Below are 24,886 nucleotides of genomic sequence, written 5' to 3' on the forward strand. Positions count from 1 at the left end.
GTTGACAGGTGCCGGATTATCAGACTTCATCAGTATTAATGGTGCTGACACGTGCCGGATTATCAGATGTTGTCAGTATTAATCGTGCTGACACGTGCCGGATTATCAGATGTTGTCAGTATTAATCGTGCTGACAGGTGCCGGATTATCAGATATCATGAGTATTAATGGACCTGACAAATGCCGGATTATCAGATGTTATCGGTATTAATGGTGCTTACAGATGCTGGATTATCAGATGTTATCAGTATTAATGGTGTTGACAGGTGCCGGATTATCAGACTTCATCAGTATTAACCCCTTAACCCCCAAGGGTGGTTGGCACGTTAATGACCGGGCCAATTTTGACAATTCTTACCACTGTCCCTTTAAGAGGTCATAACTCTGGAACGCTTCCATGGATCCCGCCGGTGATTCTGACATTGCTTTTTTCTCACGACATAGTGTACTTCGTAGGGATATACTATTGAAGAGAAATAGCGCAATAGTGCATTATCCAGTGTAGGTATATCAATTTAAAAATAATACACTCACCAGATGGAGCTTGTAATAAGCATGGAGGATTCGCTGCTGCAGAAACCACAGATCCACGAGGGACCAACGTAGAAGATGCAGGAGAGGAGAAAAAGTGGTCAGACAATCCGCGCTGCAAATCACTTTGAACCCCCAAAGGGCTTCACAGAAGTTTATAACGTGCAGCCATCCAATTGAAGACATCATATTTTTTCCACAAAAATGATCTTTTCACCCCCAATTTTTATTTTCCCAAGAGTAACAGGACCCCAAAAGTTATTGTGCAATTCATCCTGAGTACGCTGATACCCCATATATGGGGGTAAACCACTATTTGGGCACATGGCAGAGCTCGGAAGGGAAGCAGCGCCATTTAAATTTTTTGGCTGGAATTGAGATCGGACGCCATGTCGCGTTTGGAAAGCCCCTGAAGTGCCAAAACAGTGGAAACCCCCCAATTCTAACTCCCACCCTAACCCTAGCCCTGACCCTAGCTCTGACCCTAGCCCTAATGGGAAAATGGAAATAAATACATTTTTTTTTAATTTTATTATTTTTGCCTAACTAAGGGGGTGATAAAGGGGGGGTTTGATTTACTATTTATGGCGGGTTTTAATTTTTGGCAGCTGTCATACGCTAAAAGACGCTTTTTATTGTAAAAATAGTTTATGCATCACCACATTTTGAGAGCTATAATTTTTCCTTATTTTGACCCACCGAGTCATGTGAGGTCATATTTTTTGCGGGACGAGTTGACGTTTTTATTGGTACCATTTTCGGGCACGTGACATTTTTTGGTCGCTTTTTACTCCGATTTTTGGGACGCAGTATGAACAAAAACCAGCTTTTCAGGAATTTCTTTTGGGGGGGGGGTGCGTTTACACCGTTCCGCGTGCGGTAAAATTGATAAGGCGCTTTTATTCTTCGGGTCAGTATGATTACAGCGATACCTCTTTTATGTCTTTTTTTATGTTTTGGCGGTTTTATGCTATGAAAATTTTTTTTTATAAAAAATAATTATTTTTGCATCGCTTTATTCTGCGAGCTATAACTTTTTTATTTTTTCTCTGATGATGCTGTGTGGTGGCTCGTTTGTTGCGGGACAAGATGTCGTTTTCAGCGGTACCATGGATATTTATATGCGTCTTTTTGATCGCGCGTTATTGCACTTTTTGTTCGTCGGTATGATAATAAATCATTAATTTTTGCGTCGTTTTTTATTTTTTAAGGGGAACGCTAAAGGGGTTAACTAATGGGACAGTTTTATAGGGTGGGTCATTACGGACGCGGCGATAACAAATAGGTGTACTTTTATTGTTTTTCTGTTTCTTTATTTTCAAAAAATGAATTTATTAGGGAATAATTTTTTTTCTTATTTATTTAACGATTTTATTAAAATTATTTTTACACTTTTTGTTTTTTACTTTATTATAATGTCCCATGGGGGACATCACTGTCCTGTGACAGATCGCTGATCTGTCACATCACAGATCGCTGTGACAGATCAGCGATCTGTCACAGGCACTGCTGCAGGCTTCCTCATGCCTGCGCTCTGCGGGCAGTGAGGAAGCCAGCTCCCTGCAGGCCCCCGAAGGTCCCCGTCGCCATATTGGATCCGGGGACCTGCAGGAAAGGCGACCCCCGCAGCGGCGCTGCACATCGCGCTGCTGTGGGGGTCGCAGGGAAGCACGGAGGGAGCCCCCTCCCTGCCGATGCTTCCTTTAACCCCCGGTACACCGCGATCATGTTTGATCGCGGTGTGCCAGGGGTTAACGTGTCGGAGGCGGTCACACATTGTGCCGGGTGTCAGCTGTGATAATCAGCTGACACCCGGCCGCGATCAGCTGCGCTCCCCCCGTGAGCGCAGCTGATCGCATTAGACGTACTATTCCGTCCTTGGGACTTAGGTCCCAGGTCACATGGACGGAATAGTACGTCTAATGTAGGAAAGGGGTTGATGGACCTGACAGATACCGGATTATCAGATATTATCAGTATTAACATTAGTTTTTTTCATGTTTCACATAGAAGCTTATAGGGAAAAAAACACCAAAATTCGCACAGTTCAGCAGCGTCTTCCGCCTCCCAGCGATCGCAGATCGCATGAAATCACATCCACTTTTCTTGCACATATAGGCCGTAGCGTAAATGCTGTGTCTTCCGCTGATTTTTTTGGGGGGGCAGAAATTCTGCTACGTTTAACTGTGTGAATAAATGCTGGGCAGGGTGCAATAGTTGACTGCTTTGTCTCCCATCCTTATAGGACCCCTAGCATGGTCCGCTGAGCTTTGAATGATCTTTTAATAGGCTTGGATTCTGATAAATAGTTGTTGCAATAATCGCTGGAACCAAGTCCTAGTGGCAGGGCTACAACCCACCTCCCCATAAAATATAATGTACCCCCCATAAGAATATAATACAACCCACCTCCCCATAGAATATAATGTACCCCCCATAGAATATAGTACAGCCCACCTCCCCATAGAATATAATGTACCCCCCCATAGAATATAATACAACCCACCTCCCCATAGAATATAATGTACCCCCCATAGAATATAGTACAGCCCACCTCCCCATAGAATATAATGTACCCCCCCATAGAATATAATACAACCCACCTCCCCATAGAATATAATGTACCCCCCATAGAATATAATACAACCCACCTCCCCATAGAATATAATGTACCCCCCATAGAATATAGTACAGCCCACCTCCCCATAGAATATAATGTACCCCCAATAGAATATAGTACAGCCCACCTCCCCATAGAATATAATGTAGCACCCCATAGAAAATAATGTACCCCCCATAGAATATAGTACAGCCCACCTCCCCATAGAATATAATGTAGCACCCCATAGAATATAGTACAGCCCACCTCCCCATAGAATATAATGTAGCACCCCATAGAATATAGTACAGCCCACCTCCCCATAGAATATAATGAAGCACCCCATAGAAAATAATGTAACCCCCATAGAATATAGTACAGCCCACCTCCCCATACAATATAATGTAGCACCCCACAGAATATAATGTATCTCCCCCTCGGTGTGTATATGTACACGCCGGTCTCCTCATCACCACCGGTGAAGCCGCTGCTGGCACAGAGCTGACATCGTGCAGATGGCCCCGATCACATCAGACAGCGCCGCCCTTTGCTCTCCAATAGAATAGCGTCGTAGTGCGGTATGCGCGCATGCTACGACTCCGGCGACACGGTCCGCAGGAGGATTCTGACAGAAGGACACATGTCCGGTCATATTATAGATATATAGTCACGAGCGAACGGGTTGACACCCTTTAAACTGTTCCAGAAAATGAGTGCAATTTACACTTGTTTTGTTCTATACCTGTTACTTATCAAAAAGTGTGTGCAGTGCGGTGGCTGAACGCAGGCAGGCGCACGTGGAGGGAGGGACCGCCGGAATAGGCAGCTGCTGGATCAGACTATATTGCAACATGGGCAGCTGCTGTCACCGTCGCGATCCCACCAGCCTCCGAAGCCCACTGGTCTACATCCAGACACCACCGCACACATCTCTATAAGCAGACCTCAGCGCTATTTATGTCCCAGTAATGGCCAACCACTATAAATTATGGAGATTTTTTAAAATGCCACCAGAGTGATCTGCTGACAAACTGAACATCCCTGTTGTCAAAATGTCCCGCCCCTGCTGTGTATTTTGGAGAAACTAGGTGACACGTTTGTGTTTTCTGCAGCTCATTTGCATATATGGATGAGCAAGCGCTGTGATTGGCTGCTGTAGAATCCTAGTATGTTTCAGTTGGAAGAGAGGTCAAAGGCCATCGTGTCTGTCCGCCTGCTGCTCAATGCAGCAATGGCAGGATTCACTAAACCCTCTCAGACAGATGTCTGTCCAGCCTCTGGGTGAACAGTCCCACCGAAGGAGAACTCGTCACCTCCTCTGGTGGCCGCCTGTTCCACTCATTGCTCACCCTCACTGTCAAAAAGTTTTTTTCTAATGTGTATCTTTTCCCTTTCATCCCATTGCTTCTCGTGCTTCCATGTGCAAATGAGAATAAGGATGATCCCTCTACATTGGGGCAACCCTTCAGATATTGGTGTCCTCCATCTTATAGAAGGGAACGCCTTTCCGACAGAACAGGCTGACTGAACGTGACGGCCGTCGCCATGATCCCTATGGCCGGCGCATACACACTGCTAAGTTGCTGATGTTGTAGCACATTACTTCAATGAAATATTAATGGTGCTGACACGTGCCGGATTATCAGACGTTGTCAGTATTAATCGTGGTGACAGGTGCCGGATTATCAGACGTTGTAAGTATTAATCGTGCTGACACGTGCCGGATTATCAGATGTTGTCAGTATTAATCGTGCTGACACGTGCCGGATTATCAGATATCATGAGTATTAATGGACCTGAAACATGTGCCAGATTATCAGATGTTATCGGTATTAATGGTGCTTACAGATGCTGGATTATCAGATGTTATCAGTATTAATGGTGTTGACAGGTGCCGGATTATCAGACTTCATCAGTATTAATGGTGCTGACACGTGCCGGATTATCAGATGTTGTCAGTATTAATCGTGCTGACAGGTGCCGGATTATCAGATGTTGTCAGTATTAATCGTGCCGGATTATCAGATGTTGTCAGTATTAATCGTGCTGACACGTGCCGGATTATCAGATGTTGTCAGTATTAATCGTGCTGACAGGTGCCGGATTATCAGATATCATGAGTATTAATGGACCTGACAAATGTCAGATTATCAGATGTTGTCAGTATTAATCGTGGTGACAGGTGCCGGATTATCAGATGTTGTCAGTATTAATCGTGCCTACACGTGCCGGATTATCAGATGTTGTCAGTATTAAATGTGCCGACACGTGCCGGATTATCAGATGTTGTCAGTATTAATCGTGCCTACACGTGCCGGATTATCAGATGTTATCAGTATTAATGGTGTTGACAGGTGCCGGATTATCAGACTTCATCAGTATTAATGGTGCTGACACGTGCCGGATTATCAGATGTTGTCAGTATTAATCGTGCTGACACGTGCCGGATTATCAGATGTTGTCAGTATTAATCGTGCTGACAGGTGCCGGATTATCAGATATCATGAGTATTAATGGACCTGACAAATGCCGGATTATCAGATGTTATCGGTATTAATGGTGCTTACAGATGCTGGATTATCAGATGTTATCAGTATTAATGGTGTTGACAGGTGCCGGATTATCAGACTTCATCAGTATTAACCCCTTAACCCCCAAGGGTGGTTGGCACGTTAATGACCGGGCCAATTTTGACAATTCTTACCACTGTCCCTTTAAGAGGTCATAACTCTGGAACGCTTCCATGGATCCCGCCGGTGATTCTGACATTGCTTTTTTCTCACGACATAGTGTACTTCGTAGGGATATACTATTGAAGAGAAATAGCGCAATAGTGCATTATCCAGTGTAGGTATATCAATTTAAAAATAATACACTCACCAGATGGAGCTTGTAATAAGCATGGAGGATTCGCTGCTGCAGAAACCACAGATCCACGAGGGACCAACGTAGAAGATGCAGGAGAGGAGAAAAAGTGGTCAGACAATCCGCGCTGCAAATCACTTTGAACCCCCAAAGGGCTTCACAGAAGTTTATAACGTGCAGCCATCCAATTAAAGACATCATATTTTTTCCACAAAAATGATCTTTTCACCCCCAATTTTTATTTTCCCAAGAGTAACAGGACCCCAAAAGTTATTGTGCAATTCATCCTGAGTACGCTGATACCCCATATATGGGGGTAAACCACTATTTGGGCACATGGCAGAGCTCGGAAGGGAAGCAGCGCCATTTAACTTTTTTGGCTGGAATTGAGATCGGACGCCATGTCGCGTTTGGAAAGCCCCTGAAGTGCCAAAACAGTGGAAACCCCCCAATTCTAACTCCCACCCTAACCCTAGCCCTGACCCTAGCTCTGACCCTAGCCCTAATGGGAAAATGGAAATAAATACATTTTTTTTTTATTTTATTATTTTTGCCTAACTAAGGGGGTGATAAAGGGGGGGTTTGATTTACTATTTATGGCGGGTTTTAATTTTTGGCAGCTGTCATACGCTAAAAGACGCTTTTTATTGTAAAAATAGTTTATGCATCACCACATTTTGAGAGCTATAATTTTTTCCTTATTTTGACCCACCGAGTCATGTGAGGTCATATTTTTTGCGGGACGAGTTGACGTTTTTATTGGTACCATTTTCGGGCACGTGACATTTTTTGGTCGCTTTTTACTCCGATTTTTGGGACGCAGTATGAACAAAAACCAGCTTTTCAGGAATTTCTTTTGGGGGGGGGGCGTTTACACCGTTCCGCGTGCGGTAAAATTGATAAGGCGCTTTTATTCTTCGGGTCAGTATGATTACAGCGATACCTCTTTTATGTCTTTTTTTATGTTTTGGCGGTTTTATGCTATGAAAATTTTTTTTTATAAAAAATAATTATTTTTGCATCGCTTTATTCTGCGAGCTATAACTTTTTTATTTTTTCTCTGATGATGCTGTGTGGTGGCTCGTTTGTTGCGGGACAAGATGTCGTTTTCAGCGGTACCATGGATATTTATATGCGTCTTTTTGATCGCGCGTTATTGCACTTTTTGTTCGTCGGTATGATAATAAATCATTAATTTTTGCGTCGTTTTTTATTTTTTAAGGGGAACGCTAAAGGGGTTAACTAATGGGACAGTTTTATAGGGTGGGTCATTACGGACGCGGCGATAACAAATAGGTGTACTTTTATTGTTTTTCTGTTTCTTTATTTTCAAAAAATGAATTTATTAGGGAATAATTTTTTTTCTTATTTATTTAACGATTTTATTAAAATTATTTTTACACTTTTTGTTTTTTACTTTATTATAATGTCCCATGGGGGACATCACTGTCCTGTGACAGATCGCTGATCTGTCACATCACAGATTGCTGTGACAGATCAGCGATCTGTCACAGGCACTGCTGCAGGCTTCCTCATGCCTGCGCTCTGCGGGCAGTGAGGAAGCCAGCTCCCTGCAGGCCCCCGAAGGTCCCCGTCGCCATATTGGATCCGGGGACCTGCAGGAAAGGCGACCCCCGCAGCGGCGCTGCACATCGCGCTGCTGTGGGGGTCGCAGGGAAGCACGGAGGGAGCCCCCTCCCTGCCGATGCTTCCTTTAACCCCCGGTATACCGCGATCATGTTTGATCGCGGTGTGCCAGGGGTTAACGTGTCGGGGGCGGTCACACATTGTGCCGGGTGTCAGCTGTGATAATCAGCTGACACCCGGCCGCGATCAGCTGCTCTCCCCCCGTGAGCGCAGCTGATCGCATTAGACGTACTATTCCGTCCTTGGGACTTAGGTCCCAGGTCACATGGACGGAATAGTACGTCTAATGTAGGAAAGGGGTTGATGGACCTGACAGATATCCCGGATTATCAGATATTATCAGTATTTACATTAGTTTTTTTCATGTTTCACATAGAAGCTTATAGGGAAAAAAAACACCAAAATTCGCACAGTTCAGCAGCGTCTTCAGCCTCCCAGCGATCGCAGATCGCATGAAATCACATCCATTTTTCTTGCACATATAGGCCGTAGCGTAAATGCTGTGTCTTCCGCTGATTTTTTTGGGGGGGCAGAAATTCTGCTACGTTTAACTGTGTGAATAAATGCTGGGCAGGGTGCAATAGTTGACTGCTTTGTCTCCCATCCTTATAGGACCCCTAGCATGGTCCGCTGAGCTTTGAATGATCTTTTAATAGGCTTGGATTCTGATAAATAGTTGTTGCAATAATCGCTGGAACCAAGTCCTAGTGGCAGGGCTACAACCCACCTCCCCATAAAATATAATGTACCCCCCATAAGAATATAATACAACCCACCTCCCCATAAAATATAATGTACCCCCCATAAGAATATAATACAACCCACCTCCCCATAGAATATAATGTACCCCCCATAGAATATAGTACAGCCCACCTCCCCATAGAATATAATGTACCCCCCCATAGAATATAATACAACCCACCTCCCCATAGAATATAATGTACCCCCCATAGAATATAGTACAGCCCACCTCCCCATAGAATATAATGTACCCCCCTATAGAATATAATACAACCCACCTCCCCATAGAATATAATGTACCCCCCATAGAATATAATACAACCCACCTCCCCATAGAATATAATGTACCCCCCATAGAATATAGTACAGCCCACCTCCCCATAGAATATAATGTACCCCCCATAGAATATAGTACCCCCCATAGAATATAGTACAGCCCACCTCCCCATAGAATATAATGTAGCACCCCACAGAATATAATGTATCTCCCCCCCGGTGTGTATATGTACACGCCGGTCTCCTCATCACCACCGGTGAAGCCGCTGCTGGCACAGAGCTGACATCGTGCAGATGGCCCCGATCACATCAGACAGCGCCGCCCTTTGCTCTCCAATAGAATAGCGTCGTAGTGCGGTATGTGCGCATGCTACGACTCCGGCGACACGGTCCGCAGGAGGATTCTGACAGAAGGACACATGTCCGGTCATATTATAGATATATAGTCACGAGCGAACGGGTTGACACCCTTTAAACTGTTCCAGAAAATGAGTGCAATTTACACTTGTTTTGTTCTATACCTGTTACTTATCAAAAGGTGTGTGCAGTGCGGTGGCTGAGCGCAGGCAGGCGCACGTGGAGGGAGGGACCGCCGGAATAGGCAGCTGCTGGATCAGACTATATTGCAACATGGGCAGCTGCTGTCACCGTCGTGATCCCACCAGCCTCCGAAGCCCACTGGTCTACATCCAGACACCACCGCACACATCTCTATAAGCAGACCTCAGCGCTACTTATGTCCCAGTAATGGCCAACCACTATAAATTATGGAGATTTTTTAAAATGCCACCAGAGTGATCTGCTGACAAACTGAATATCCCTGTTGTCAAAATGTCCCGCCCCTGCTGTGTATTTTGGAGAAACTAGGTGACACGTTTGTGTTTCCTGCAGCTCATTTGCATATATGGATGAGCAAGCGCTGTGATTGGCTGCTGTAGAATCCTAGTATGTTTCAGTTGGAAGAGAGGTCAAAGGCCATCGTGTCTGTCCGCCTGCTGCTCAATGCAGCAATGGCAGGATTCACTAAACCCTCTCAGACAGATGTCTGTCCAGCCTCTGGGTGAACAGTCCCACCGAAGGAGAACTCGTCACCTCCTCTGGTGGCCGCCTGTTCCACTCATTGCTCACCCTCACTGTCAAAAAGTTTTTTTCTAATGTGTATCTTTTCCCTTTCATCCCATTGCTTCTCGTGCTTCCATGTGCAAATGAGAATAAGGATGATCCCTCTACATTGGGGCAACCCTTCAGATATTGGTGTCCTCCATCTTATAGAAGGGAACGCCTTTCCGACAGAACAGGCTGACTGAACGTGACGGCCGTCGCCATGATCCCTATGGCCGGCGCATACACACTGCTATGTTGCTGATGTTGTAGCACATTACTTCAATGAAATATTAATGGTGCTGACACGTGCCGGATTATCAGACGTTGTCAGTATTAATCGTGGTGACAGGTGCCGGATTATCAGATGTTGTAAGTATTAATCGTGCTGACACGTGCCGGATTATCAGATGTTGTCAGTATTAATCGTGCTGACACGTGCCGGATTATCAGATATCATGAGTATTAATGGACCTGAAACATGTGCCAGATTATCAGATGTTATCGGTATTAATGGTGCTTACAGATGCTGGATTATCAGATGTTATCAGTATTAATGGTGTTGACAGGTGCCGGATTATCAGACTTCATCAGTATTAATGGTGCTGACACGTGCCGGATTATCAGATGTTGTCAGTATTAATCGTGCTGACAGGTGCCGGATTATCAGATGTTGTCAGTATTAATCGTGCCGGATTATCAGATGTTGTCAGTATTAATCGTGCTGACACGTGCCGGATTATCAGATGTTGTCAGTATTAATCGTGCTGACAGGTGCCGGATTATCAGATATCATGAGTATTAATGGACCTGACAAATGCCGGATTATCAGATGTTGTCAGTATTAATCGTGGTGACAGGTGCCGGATTATCAGATGTTGTCAGTATTAATCGTGCCTACACGTGCCGGATTATCAGATGTTGTCAGTATTAATCGTGCTGACACGTGCCGGATTATCAGATATCATGAGTATTAATGGACCTGACAAATGCCAGATTATCAGATGTTATCGGTATTAATGGTGCTTACAGATGCTGGATTATCAGATGTTATCAGTATTAATGGTGTTGACAGGTGCCGGATTATCAGACTTCATCAGTATTAATGGTGCTGACACGTGCCGGATTATCAGATGTTGTCAGTATTAATCGTGCTGACAGGTGCGGGATTATCAGATGTTGTCAGTATTAATCGTGCCGGATTATCAGATGTTGTCAGTACTAATCGTGCTGACACGTGCCGGATTATCAGATGTTGTCAGTATTAATCGTGCTGACACGTGCCGGAATAACAGATATCATGAGTATTAATGAGCCTGACAAATGCCAGATTATCAGATGTTATCAGTATTAATGGTGCTTACAGATGCTGGATTATCAGATGTTATCAGTATTAATGGTGTTGACAGGTGCCGGATTATCAGACTTCATCAGTATTAACCCCTTTATCCTCCAAGGGTGGTTGGCACGTTAATGACCGGGCCAATTTTGACAATTCTTACCCCTGTCCCTTTAAGAGGTCGTAACTCTGGAACGCTTCCATGGATCCCGCCGGTGATTCTGACATTGCTTTTTTCTCACGACATAGTGTACTTCGTAGGGATTTACTATTGAAGAGAAATAGCGCAATAGTGCATTATCCAGTGTAGGTATATCAATTTAAAAATAATACACTCACCAGATGGAGCTTGTAATAAGCATGGAGGATTCGCTGCTGCAGAAACCACAGATCCACGAGGGACCAACGTAGAAGATGCAGGAGAGGAGAAAAAGTGGTCAGACAATCCGCGCTGCAAATCACTTTGAACCCCCAAAGGGCTTCACAGAAGTTTATAACGTGCAGCCATCCAATTAAAGACATCATATTTTTTCCACAAAAATGATCTTTTCACCCCCAATTTTTATTTTCCCAAGAGTAACAGGACCCCAAAAGTTATTGTGCAATTCATCCTGAGTACGCTGATACCCCATATATGGGGGTAAACCACTATTTGGGCACATGGCAGAGCTCGGAAGGGAAGCAGCGCCATTTAATTTTTTTGGCTGGAATTGAGATCGGACGCCATGTCGCGTTTGGAAAGCCCCTGAAGTGCCAAAACAGTGGAAACCCCCCAATTCTAACTCCCACCCTAACCCTAGCCCTGACCCTAGCTCTGACCCTAGCCCTAATGGGAAAATGGAAATAAATACATTTTTTTTTTATTTTATTATTTTTGCCTAACTAAGGGGGTGATAAAGGGGGGGTTTGATTTACTATTTATGGCGGGTTTTAATTTTTGGCAGCTGTCATACGCTAAAAGACGCTTTTTATTGTAAAAATAGTTTATGCATCACCACATTTTGAGAGCTATAATTTTTTCCTTATTTTGACCCACCGAGTCATGTGAGGTCATATTTTTTGCGGGACGAGTTGACGTTTTTATTGGTACCATTTTCGGGCACGTGACATTTTTTGGTCGCTTTTTACTCCGATTTTTGGGACGCAGTATGAACAAAAACCAGCTTTTCAGGAATTTCTTTTGGTGGGGGGTGCGTTTACACCGTTCCGCGTGCGGTAAAATTGATAAGGCGCTTTTATTCTTCGGGTCAGTATGATTACAGCGATACCTCTTTTATGTCTTTTTTTATGTTTTGGCGGTTTTATGCTATGAAAATTTTTTTTTATAAAAAATAATTATTTTTGCATCGCTTTATTCTGCGAGCTATAACTTTTTTATTTTTTCTCTGATGATGCTGTGTGGTGGCTCGTTTGTTGCGGGACAAGATGTCGTTTTCAGCGGTACCATGGATATTTATATGCGTCTGTTTGATCGCGCGTTATTGCACTTTTTGTTCGTCGGTATGATAATAAATCATTAATTTTTGCGTCGTTTTTTATTTTTTAAGGGGAACGCTAAAGGGGTTAACTAATGGGACAGTTTTATAGGGTGGGTCATTACGGACGCGGCGATAACAAATAGGTGTACTTTTATTGTTTTTCTGTTTCTTTATTTTCAAAAAATGAATTTATTAGGGAATAATTTTTTTTCTTATTTATTTAACGATTTTATTAAAATTATTTTTACACTTTTTGTTTTTTACTTTATTATAATGTCCCATGGGGGACATCACTGTCCTGTGACAGATCGCTGATCTGTCACATCACAGATTGCTGTGACAGATCAGCGATCTGTCACAGGCACTGCTGCAGGCTTCCTCATGCCTGCGCTCTGCGGGCAGTGAGGAAGCCAGCTCCCTGCAGGCCCCCGAAGGTCCCCGTCGCCATATTGGATCCGGGGACCTGCAGGAAAGGCGACCCCCGCAGCGGCGCTGCACATCGCGCTGCTGTGGGGGTCGCAGGGAAGCACGGAGGGAGCCCCCTCCCTGCCGATGCTTCCTTTAACCCCCGGTACACCGCGATCATGTTTGATCGCGGTGTGCCAGGGGTTAACGTGTCGGGGGCGGTCACACATTGTGCCGGGTGTCAGCTGTGATAATCAGCTGACACCCGGCCGCGATCAGCTGCGCTCCCCCCGTGAGCGCAGCTGATCGCATTAGACGTACTATTCCGTCCTTGGGACTTAGGTCCCAGGTCACATGGACGGAATAGTACGTCTAATGTAGGAAAGGGGTTGATGGACCTGACAGATATCCCGGATTATCAGATATTATCAGTATTAACATTAGTTTTTTTCATGTTTCACATAGAAGCTTATAGGGAAAAAAAACACCAAAATTCGCACAGTTCAGCAGCGTCTTCAGCCTCCCAGCGATCGCAGATCGCATGAAATCACATCCACTTTTCTTGCACATATAGGCCGTAGCGTAAATGCTGTGTCTTCCGCTGATTTTTTTTAGGGGGGAAGAAATTCTGCTACGTTTAACTGTGTGAATAAATGCTGGGCAGGGTGCAATAGTTGACTGCTTTGTCTCCCATCCTTATAGGACCCCTAGCATGGTCCGCTGAGCTTTGAATGATCTTTTAATAGGCTTGGATTCTGATAAATAGTTGTTGCAATAATCGCTGGAACCAAGTCCTAGTGGCAGGGCTACAACCCACCTCCCCATAAAATATAATGTACCCCCCATAAGAATATAATACAACCCACCTCCCCATAGAATATAATGTACCCCCCATAGAATATAGTACAGCCCACCTCCCCATAGAATATAATGTACCCCCCATAGAATATAATACAACCCACCTCCCCATAGAATATAATGTACCCCCCATAGAATATAGTACAGCCCACCTCCCCATAGAATATAATGTACCCCCCATAGAATATAGTACAGCCCACCTCCCCATAGAATATAATGTAGCACCCCATAGAAAATAATGTACCCCCCATAGAATATAGTACAGCCCACCTCCCCATAGAATATAATGTAGCACCCCATAGAATATAGTACAGCCCACCTCCCCATAGAATATAATGTAGCACCCCATAGAATATAGTACAGCCCACCTCCCCATAGAATATAATGTAGCACCCCATAGAAAATAATGTACCCCCCATAGAATATAGTACAGCCCACCTCCCCATAGAATATAATGTAGCACCCCACAGAATATAATGTATCTCCCCCCCGGTGTGTATATGTACACGCCGGTCTCCTCATCACCACCGGTGAAGCCGCTCCTGGCACAGAGCTGACATCGTGCAGATGGCCCCGATCACATCAGACAGCGCCGTCCTTTGCTCTCCAATAGAATAGCGTCGTAGTGCGGTATGCGCGCATGCTACGACTCCGGCGACACATGTCCGGTCATATTATAGATATATAGTCACGAGCGAACGGGTTGACACCCTTTAAACTGTTCCAGAAAATGAGTGCAATTTACACTTGTTTTGTTCTATACCTGTTACTTCTCAAAAAGTGTGTGCAGTGCGGTGGCTGAGAGCAGGCAGGCGCACGTGGAGGGAGGGACCGCCGGAATAGGCAGCTGCTGGATCAGACTATATTGCAACATGGGCAGCTGCTGTCACCGTCGCGACCCCAACAGCCTCCGAAGCCCACTGGTCTACATCCAGACACCACCGCACACATCTCTATAAGCAGACCTCAGCGCTATTTATGTCCCAGTAATGGCCAACCACTATAAATTATGGAGATTTTTTAAAATGCCACCAGAGTGATCTGCTGACAAACTGAACATCCCTGTTGTCAAAATGTCCCGCCCCTGCTGTGTATTTTGGAGAAACTAGGTGACACGTTTGTGTTTCCTGCAGCTCATTTGCATATATGGATGAGCAAGCGCTGTGATTGGCTGCTGTAGAATCCTAGTATGTTTCAGTTGGAAGAGAGGTCAAAGGCCATCGTGTCTGTCCGCCTGCTGCTCAATGCAGCAATGGCAGGATTCACTAAACCCTCTCAGACAGATGTCTGTCCAGCCTCTGGGTGAACAGTCCCACCGAAGGAGAACTCGTCACCTCCTCTGGTGGCCGCCTGTTCCACTCATTGCTCACCCTCACTGTCAAAAAGTTTTTTTCTAATGTGTATCTTTTCCCTTTCATCCCATTGCTTCTCGTGCTTCCATGTGCAAATGAGAATAAGGATGATCCCTCTACATTGGGGCAACCCTTCAGATATTGGTGTCCTCCATCTTATAGAAGGGAACGCCTTTCCGACAAAACAGGCTGACTGAACGTGACGGCCGTCGCCATGATCCCTATGGCCGGCGCATACACACTGCTATGTTGCTGATGTTGTAGCACATTACTTCAATGAAATATTAATGGTGCTGACACGTGCCGGATTATCAGACGTTGTCAGTATTAATCGTGGTGACAGGTGCCGGATTATCAGATGTTGTAAGTATTAATCGTGCTGACACGTGCTGGATTATCAGATGTTGTCAGTATTAATCGTGCTGACACGTGCCGGATTATCAGATATCATGAGTATTAATGGACCTGAAACATGTGCCAGATTATCAGATGTTATCGGTATTAATGGTGCTTACAGATGCTGGATTATCAGATGTTATCATTATTAATGGTGTTGACAGGTGCCGGATTATCAGATGTTGTCAGTATTAATCGTGCTGACAGGTGCCGGATTATCAGATGTTGTCAGTATTAATCGTGCCGGATTATCAGATGTTGTCAGTATTAATCGTGCTGACACGTGCCGGATTATCAGATGTTGTCAGTATTAATCGTGCTGACAGGTGCCGGATTATCAGATATCATGAGTATTAATGGACCTGACAAATGCCGGATTATCAGATGTTGTCAGTATTAATCGTGGTGACAGGTGCCGGATTATCAGATGTTGTCAGTATTAATCGTGCCTACACGTGCCGGATTATCAGATGTTGTCAGTATTAATCGTGCTGACACGTGCCGGATTATCAGATATCATGAGTATTAATGGACCTGACAAATGCCAGATTATCAGATGTTATCGGTATTAATGGTGCTTACAGATGCTGGATTATCAGATGTTATCAGTATTAATGGTGTTGACAGGTGCCGGATTATCAGACTTCATCAGTATTAATCGTGCTGACACGTGCCGGATTATCAGATGATGTCAGTATTAATCGTGCTGACAGGTGCGGGATTATCAGATGTTGTCAGTATTTATCGTGCCGGATTATCAGACTTCATCAGTATTAATCGTGCTGACACGTGCCGGATTATCAGATGTTGTCAGTATTAATCGTGCTGACAGGTGCGGGATTATCAGATGTTGTCAGTATTTATCGTGCCGGATTATCAGATGTTGTCAGTACTAATCGTGCTGACACGTGCCGGATTATCAGATGTTGTCAGTATTAATCGTGCTGACACGTGCCGGAATAACAGATATCATGAGTATTAATGAGCCTGACAAATGCCAGATTATCAGATGTTATCGGTATTAATGGTGCTTACAGATGCTGGATTATCAGATGTTATCAGTATTAATGGTGTTGACAGGTGCCGGATTATCAGACTTCATCAGTATTAATGGTGCTGACACGTGCCGGATTATCAGATGTTGTCAGTATTAATCGTGCTGACACGTGCCGGATTATCAGATGTTGTCAGTATTAATCGTGCTGACAGGTGCCGGATTATCAGATATCATGAGTATTAATGGACCTGACAAATGACGGATTATCAGATGTTATCGGTATTAATGGTGCTTACAGATGCTGGATTATCAGATGTTATCAGTATTAATGGTGTTGACAGGTGCCGGATTATCAGACTTCATCAGTATTAACCCCTTAACCCCCAAGGGTGGTTGGCACGTTAATGACCGGGCCAATTTTGACAATTCTTACCACTGTCCCTTTAAGAGGTCATAACTCTGGAACGCTTCCATGGATCCCGCCGGTGATTCTGACATTGCTTTTTTCTCACGACATAGTGTACTTCGTAGGGATATACTATTGAAGAGAAATAGCGCAATAGTGCATTATCCAGTGTAGGTATATCAATTTAAAAATAATACACTCACCAGATGGAGCTTGTAATAAGCATGGAGGATTCGCTGCTGCAGAAACCACAGATCCACGAGGGACCAACGTAGAAGATGCAGGAGAGGAGAAAAAGTGGTCAGACAATCCGCGCTGCAAATCACTTTGAACCCCCAAAGGGCTTCACAGAAGTTTATAACGTGCAGCCATCCAATTGAAGACATCATATTTTTTCCACAAAAATGATCTTTTCACCCCCAATTTTTATTTTCCCAAGAGTAACAGGACCCCAAAAGTTATTGTGCAATTCATCCTGAGTACGCTGATACCCCATATATGGGGGTAAACCACTATTTGGGCACATGGCAGAGCTCGGAAGGGAAGCAGCGCCATTTAAATTTTTTGGCTGGAATTGAGATCGGACGCCATGTCGCGTTTGGAAAGCCCCTGAAGTGCCAAAACAGTGGAAACCCCCCAATTCTAACTCCCACCCTAACCCTAGCCCTGACCCTAGCTCTGACCCTAGCCCTAATGGGAAAATGGAAATAAATACATTTTTTTTTAATTTTATTATTTTTGCCTAACTAAGGGGGTGATAAAGGGGGGGTTTGATTTACTATTTATGGCGGGTTTTAATTTTTGGCAGCTGTCATACGCTAAAAGACGCTTTTTATTGTAAAAATAGTTTATGCATCACCACATTTTGAGAGCTATAATTTTTCCTTATTTTGACCCACCGAGTCATGTGAGGTCATATTTTTTGCGGGACGAGTTGACGTTTTTATTGGTACCATTTTCGGGCACGTGACATTTTTTGGTCGCTTTTTACTCCGATTTTTGGGACGCAGTATGAACAAAAACCAGCTTTTCAGGAATTTCTTTTGGGGGGGGGGTGCGTTTACACCGTTCCGCGTGCGGTAAAATTGATAAGGCGCTTTTATTCTTCGGGTCAGTATGATTACAGCGATACCTCTTTTATGTCTTTTTTTATGTTTTGGCGGTTTTATGCTATGAAAATTTTTTTTTATAAAAAATAATTATTTTTGCATCGCTTTATTCTGCGAGCTATAACTTTTTTATTTTTTCTCTGATGATGCTGTGTGGTGGCTCGTTTGTTGCGGGACAAGATGTCGTTTTCAGCGGTACCATGGATATTTATATGCGTCTTTTTGATCGCGCGTTATTGCACTTTTTGTTCGTCGGTATGATAATAAATCATTAATTTTTGCGTCGTTTTTTATTTTTTAAGGGGAACGCTAAAGGGGTTAACTAATGGGACAGTTTTATAGGGTGGGTCATTACGGACGCGGCGATAACAAATAGGTGTACTTTTATTGTTTTTCTGTTTCTTTATTTTCAAAAAATGAATTTATTAGGGAATAATTTTTTTTCTTATTTATTTAACGATTTTATTAAAATTATTTTTACACTTTTTGTTTTTTACTTTATTATAATGTCCCATGGGGGACATCACTGTCCTGTGACAGATCGCTGATCTGTCACATCACAGATCGCTGTGACAGATCAGCGATCTGTCACAGGCACTGCTGCAGGCTTCCTCATGCCTGCGCTCTGCGGGCAGTGAGGAAGCCAGCTCCCTGCAGGCCCCCGAAGGTCCCCGTCGCCATATTGGATCCGGGGACCTGCAGGAAAGGCGACCCCCGCAGCGGCGCTGCACATCGCGCTGCTGTGGGGGTCGCAGGGAAGCACGGAGGGAGCCCCCTCCCTGCCGATGCTTCCTTTAACCCCCGGTACACCGCGATCATGTTTGATCGCGGTGTGCCAGGGGTTAACGTGTCGGAGGCGGTCACACATTGTGCCGGGTGTCAGCTGTGATAATCAGCTGACACCCGGCCGCGATCAGCTGCGCTCCCCCCGTGAGCGCAGCTGATCGCATTAGACGTACTATTCCGTCCTTGGGACTTAGGTCCCAGGTCACATGGACGGAATAGTACGTCTAATGTAGGAAAGGGGTTGATGGACCTGACAGATACCGGATTATCAGATATTATCAGTATTAACATTAGTTTTTTTCATGTTTCACATAGAAGCTTATAGGGAAAAAAACACCAAAATTCGCACAGTTCAGCAGCGTCTTCCGCCTCCCAGCGATCGCAGATCGCATGAAATCACATCCACTTTTCTTGCACATATAGGCCGTAGCGTAAATGCTGTGTCTTCCGCTGATTTTTTTGGGGGGGCAGAAATTCTGCTACGTTTAACTGTGTGAATAAATGCTGGGCAGGGTGCAATAGTTGACTGCTTTGTCTCCCATCCTTATAGGACCCCTAGCATGGTCCGCTGAGCTTTGAATGATCTTTTAATAGGCTTGGATTCTGATAAATAGTTGTTGCAATAATCGCTGGAACCAAGTCCTAGTGGCAGGGCTACAACCCACCTCCCCATAAAATATAATGTACCCCCCATAAGAATATAATACAACCCACCTCCCCATAGAATATAATGTACCCCCCATAGAATATAGTACAGCCCACCTCCCCATAGAATATAATGTACCCCCCCATAGAATATAATACAACCCACCTCCCCATAGAATATAATGTACCCCCCATAGAATATAGTACAGCCCACCTCCCCATAGAATATAATGTACCCCCCCATAGAATATAATACAACCCACCTCCCCATAGAATATAATGTACCCCCCATAGAATATAATACAACCCACCTCCCCATAGAATATAATGTACCCCCCATAGAATATAGTACAGCCCACCTCCCCATAGAATATAATGTACCCCCAATAGAATATAGTACAGCCCACCTCCCCATAGAATATAATGTAGCACCCCATAGAAAATAATGTACCCCCCATAGAATATAGTACAGCCCACCTCCCCATAGAATATAATGTAGCACCCCATAGAATATAGTACAGCCCACCTCCCCATAGAATATAATGTAGCACCCCATAGAATATAGTACAGCCCACCTCCCCATAGAATATAATGAAGCACCCCATAGAAAATAATGTAACCCCCATAGAATATAGTACAGCCCACCTCCCCATACAATATAATGTAGCACCCCACAGAATATAATGTATCTCCCCCTCGGTGTGTATATGTACACGCCGGTCTCCTCATCACCACCGGTGAAGCCGCTGCTGGCACAGAGCTGACATCGTGCAGATGGCCCCGATCACATCAGACAGCGCCGCCCTTTGCTCTCCAATAGAATAGCGTCGTAGTGCGGTATGCGCGCATGCTACGACTCCGGCGACACGGTCCGCAGGAGGATTCTGACAGAAGGACACATGTCCGGTCATATTATAGATATATAGTCACGAGCGAACGGGTTGACACCCTTTAAACTGTTGCAGAAAATGAGTGCAATTTACACTTGTTTTGTTCTATACCTGTTACTTATCAAAAAGTGTGTGCAGTGCGGTGGCTGAACGCAGGCAGGCGCACGTGGAGGGAGGGACCGCCGGAATAGGCAGCTGCTGGATCAGACTATATTGCAACATGGGCAGCTGCTGTCACCGTCGCGATCCCACCAGCCTCCGAAGCCCACTGGTCTACATCCAGACACCACCGCACACATCTCTATAAGCAGACCTCAGCGCTATTTATGTCCCAGTAATGGCCAACCACTATAAATTATGGAGATTTTTTAAAATGCCACCAGAGTGATCTGCTGACAAACTGAACATCCCTGTTGTCAAAATGTCCCGCCCCTGCTGTGTATTTTGGAGAAACTAGGTGACACGTTTGTGTTTCCTGCAGCTCATTTGCATATATGGATGAGCAAGCGCTGTGATTGGCTGCTGTAGAATCCTAGTATGTTTCAGTTGGAAGAGAGGTCAAAGGCCATCGTGTCTGTCCGCCTGCTGCTCAATGCAGCAATGGCAGGATTCACTAAACCCTCTCAGACAGATGTCTGTCCAGCCTCTGGGTGAACAGTCCCACCGAAGGAGAACTCGTCACCTCCTCTGGTGGCCGCCTGTTCCACTCATTGCTCACCCTCACTGTCAAAAAGTTTTTTTCTAATGTGTATCTTTTCCCTTTCATCCCATTGCTTCTCGTGCTTCCATGTGCAAATGAGAATAAGGATGATCCCTCTACATTGGGGCAACCCTTCAGATATTGGTGTCCTCCATCTTATAGAAGGGAACGCCTTTCCGACAGAACAGGCTGACTGAACGTGACGGCCGTCGCCATGATCCCTATGGCCGGCGCATACACACTGCTATGTTGCTGATGTTGTAGCACATTACTTCAATGAAATATTAATGGTGCTGACACGTGCCGGATTATCAGACGTTGTCAGTATTAATCGTGGTGACAGGTGCCGGATTATCAGACGTTGTAAGTATTAATCGTGCTGACACGTGCCGGATTATCAGATGTTGTCAGTATTAATCGTGCTGACACGTGCCGGATTATCAGATATCATGAGTATTAATGGACCTGAAACATGTGCCAGATTATCAGATGTTATCGGTATTAATGGTGCTTACAGATGCTGGATTATCAGATGTTATCAGTATTAATGGTGTTGACAGGTGCCGGATTATCAGACTTCATCAGTATTAATGGTGCTGACACGTGCCGGATTATCAGATGTTGTCAGTATTAATCGTGCTGACAGGTGCCGGATTATCAGATGTTGTCAGTATTAATCGTGCCGGATTATCAGATGTTGTCAGTATTAATCGTGCTGACACGTGCCGGATTATCAGATGTTGTCAGTATTAATCGTGCTGACAGGTGCCGGATTATCAGATATCATGAGTATTAATGGACCTGACAAATGTCAGATTATCAGATGTTGTCAGTATTAATCGTGGTGACAGGTGCCGGATTATCAGATGTTGTCAGTATTAATCGTGCCTACACGTGCCGGATTATCAGATGTTGTCAGTATTAAATGTGCCGACACGTGCCGGATTATCAGATGTTGTCAGTATTAATCGTGCCTACACGTGCCGGATTATCAGATGTTATCAGTATTAATGGTGTTGACAGGTGCCGGATTATCAGACTTCATCAGTATTAATGGTGCTGACACGTGCCGGATTATCAGATGTTGTCAGTATTAATCGTGCTGACACGTGCCGGATTATCAGATGTTGTCAGTATTAATCGTGCTGACAGGTGCCGGATTATCAGATATCATGAGTATTAATGGACCTGACAAATGCCGGATTATCAGATGTTATCGGTATTAATGGTGCTTACAGATGCTGGATTATCAGATGTTATCAGTATTAATGGTGTTGACAGGTGCCGGATTATCAGACTTCATCAGTATTAACCCCTTAACCCCCAAGGGTGGTTGGCACGTTAATGACCGGGCCAATTTTGACAATTCTTACCACTGTCCCTTTAAGAGGTCATAACTCTGGAACGCTTCCATGGATCCCGCCGGTGATTCTGACATTGCTTTTTTCTCACGACATAGTGTACTTCGTAGGGATATACTATTGAAGAGAAATAGCGCAATAGTGCATTATCCAGTGTAGGTATATCAATTTAAAAATAATACACTCACCAGATGGAGCTTGTAATAAGCATGGAGGATTCGCTGCTGCAGAAACCACAGATCCACGAGGGACCAACGTAGAAGATGCAGGAGAGGAGAAAAAGTGGTCAGACAATCCGCGCTGCAAATCACTTTGAACCCCCAAAGGGCTTCACAGAAGTTTATAACGTGCAGCCATCCAATTAAAGACATCATATTTTTTCCACAAAAATGATCTTTTCACCCCCAATTTTTATTTTCCCAAGAGTAACAGGACCCCAAAAGTTATTGTGCAATTCATCCTGAGTACGCTGATACCCCATATATGGGGGTAAACCACTATTTGGGCACATGGCAGAGCTCGGAAGGGAAGCAGCGCCATTTAACTTTTTTGGCTGGAATTGAGATCGGACGCCATGTCGCGTTTGGAAAGCCCCTGAAGTGCCAAAACAGTGGAAACCCCCCAATTCTAACTCCCACCCTAACCCTAGCCCTGACCCTAGCTCTGACCCTAGCCCTAATGGGAAAATGGAAATAAATACATTTTTTTTTAATTTTATTATTTTTGCCTAACTAAGGGGGTGATAAAGGGGGGGTTTGATTTACTATTTATGGCGGGTTTTAATTTTTGGCAGCTGTCATACGCTAAAGGACGCTTTTTATTGTAAAAATAGTTTATGCATCACCACATTTTGAGAGCTATAATTTTTCCTTATTTTGACCCACCGAGTCATGTGAGGTCATATTTTTTGCGGGACGAGTTGACGTTTTTATTGGTACCATTTTCGGGCACGTGACATTTTTTGGTCGCTTTTTACTCCGATTTTTGGGACGAAGTATGAACAAAAACCAGCTTTTCAGGAATTTCTTTTGGGGGGGGGTGCGTTTACACCGTTCCGCGTGCGGTAAAATTGATAAGGCGCTTTTATTCTTCGGGTCAGTATGATTACAGCGATACCTCTTTTATGTCTTTTTTTTATGTTTTGGCGGTTTTATGCTATGAAAATTTTTTTTTATAAAAAATAATTATTTTTGCATCGCTTTATTCTGCGAGCTATAACTTTTTCATTTTTTCTCTGATGATGCTGTGTGGTGGCTCATTTGTTGCGGGACAAGATGTCGTTTTCAGCGGTACCATGGATATTTATATGCGTCTTTTTGATCGCGCGTTATTGCACTTTTTGTTCGTCGGTATGATAATAAATCATTAATTTTTGCGTCGTTTTTTATTTTTTAAGGGGAACGCTAAAGGGGTTAACTAATGGGACAGTTTTATAGGGTGGGTCATTACGGACGCGGCGATAACAAATAGGTGTACTTTTATTGTTTTTCTGTTTCTTTATTTTCAAAAAATGAATTTATTAGGGAATATTTTTTTTTCTTATTCATTTAACGATTTTATTAAAATTATTTTTACACTTTTTGTTTTTTACTTTATTATAATGTCCCATGGGGGACATCACTGTCCTGTGACAGATCGCTGATCTGTCACATCACAGATCGCTGTGACAGATCAGCGATCTGTCACAGGCACTGCTGCAGGCTTCCTCATGCCTGCGCTCTGCGGGCAGTGAGGAAGCCAGCTCCCTGCAGGCCCCCGAAGGTCCCCGTCGCCATATTGGATCCGGGGACCTGCAGGAAAGGCGACCCCCGCAGCGGCGCTGCACATCGCGCTGCTGTGGGGGTCGCAGGGAAGCACGGAGGGAGCCCCCTCCCTGCCGATGCTTCCTTTAACCCCCGGTACACCGCGATCATGTTTGATCGCGGTGTGCCAGGGGTTAACGTGTCGGGGGCGGTCACACATTGTGCCGGGTGTCAGCTGTGATAATCAGCTGACACCCGGCCGCGATCAGCTGCGCTCCCCCCGTGAGCGCAGCTGATCGCATTAGACGTACTATTCCGTCCTTGGGACTTAGGTCCCAGGTCACATGGACGGAATAGTACGTCTAATGTAGGAAAGGGGTTGATGGACCTGACAGATACCGGATTATCAGATATTATCAGTATTAACATTAGTTTTTTTCATGTTTCACATAGAAGCTTATAGGGAAAAGAACACCAAAATTCGCACAGTTCAGCAGCGTCTTCAGCCTCCCAGCGATCGCAGATCGCATGAAATCACATCCACTTTTCTTGCACATATAGGCCGTAGCGTAAATGCTGTGTCTTCCGCTGATTTTTTTGGGGGGGCAGAAATTCTGCTACGTTTAACTGTGTGAATAAATGCTGGGCAGGGTGCAATAGTT

The sequence above is a fragment of the Dendrobates tinctorius genome, unplaced genomic scaffold (genome assembly GCF_039654945.1).
Source record: "Dendrobates tinctorius isolate UK_male_01 unplaced genomic scaffold, ASM3965494v1 ptg000250l, whole genome shotgun sequence".
NCBI lineage: Eukaryota > Metazoa > Chordata > Amphibia > Anura > Dendrobatidae > Dendrobates > Dendrobates tinctorius.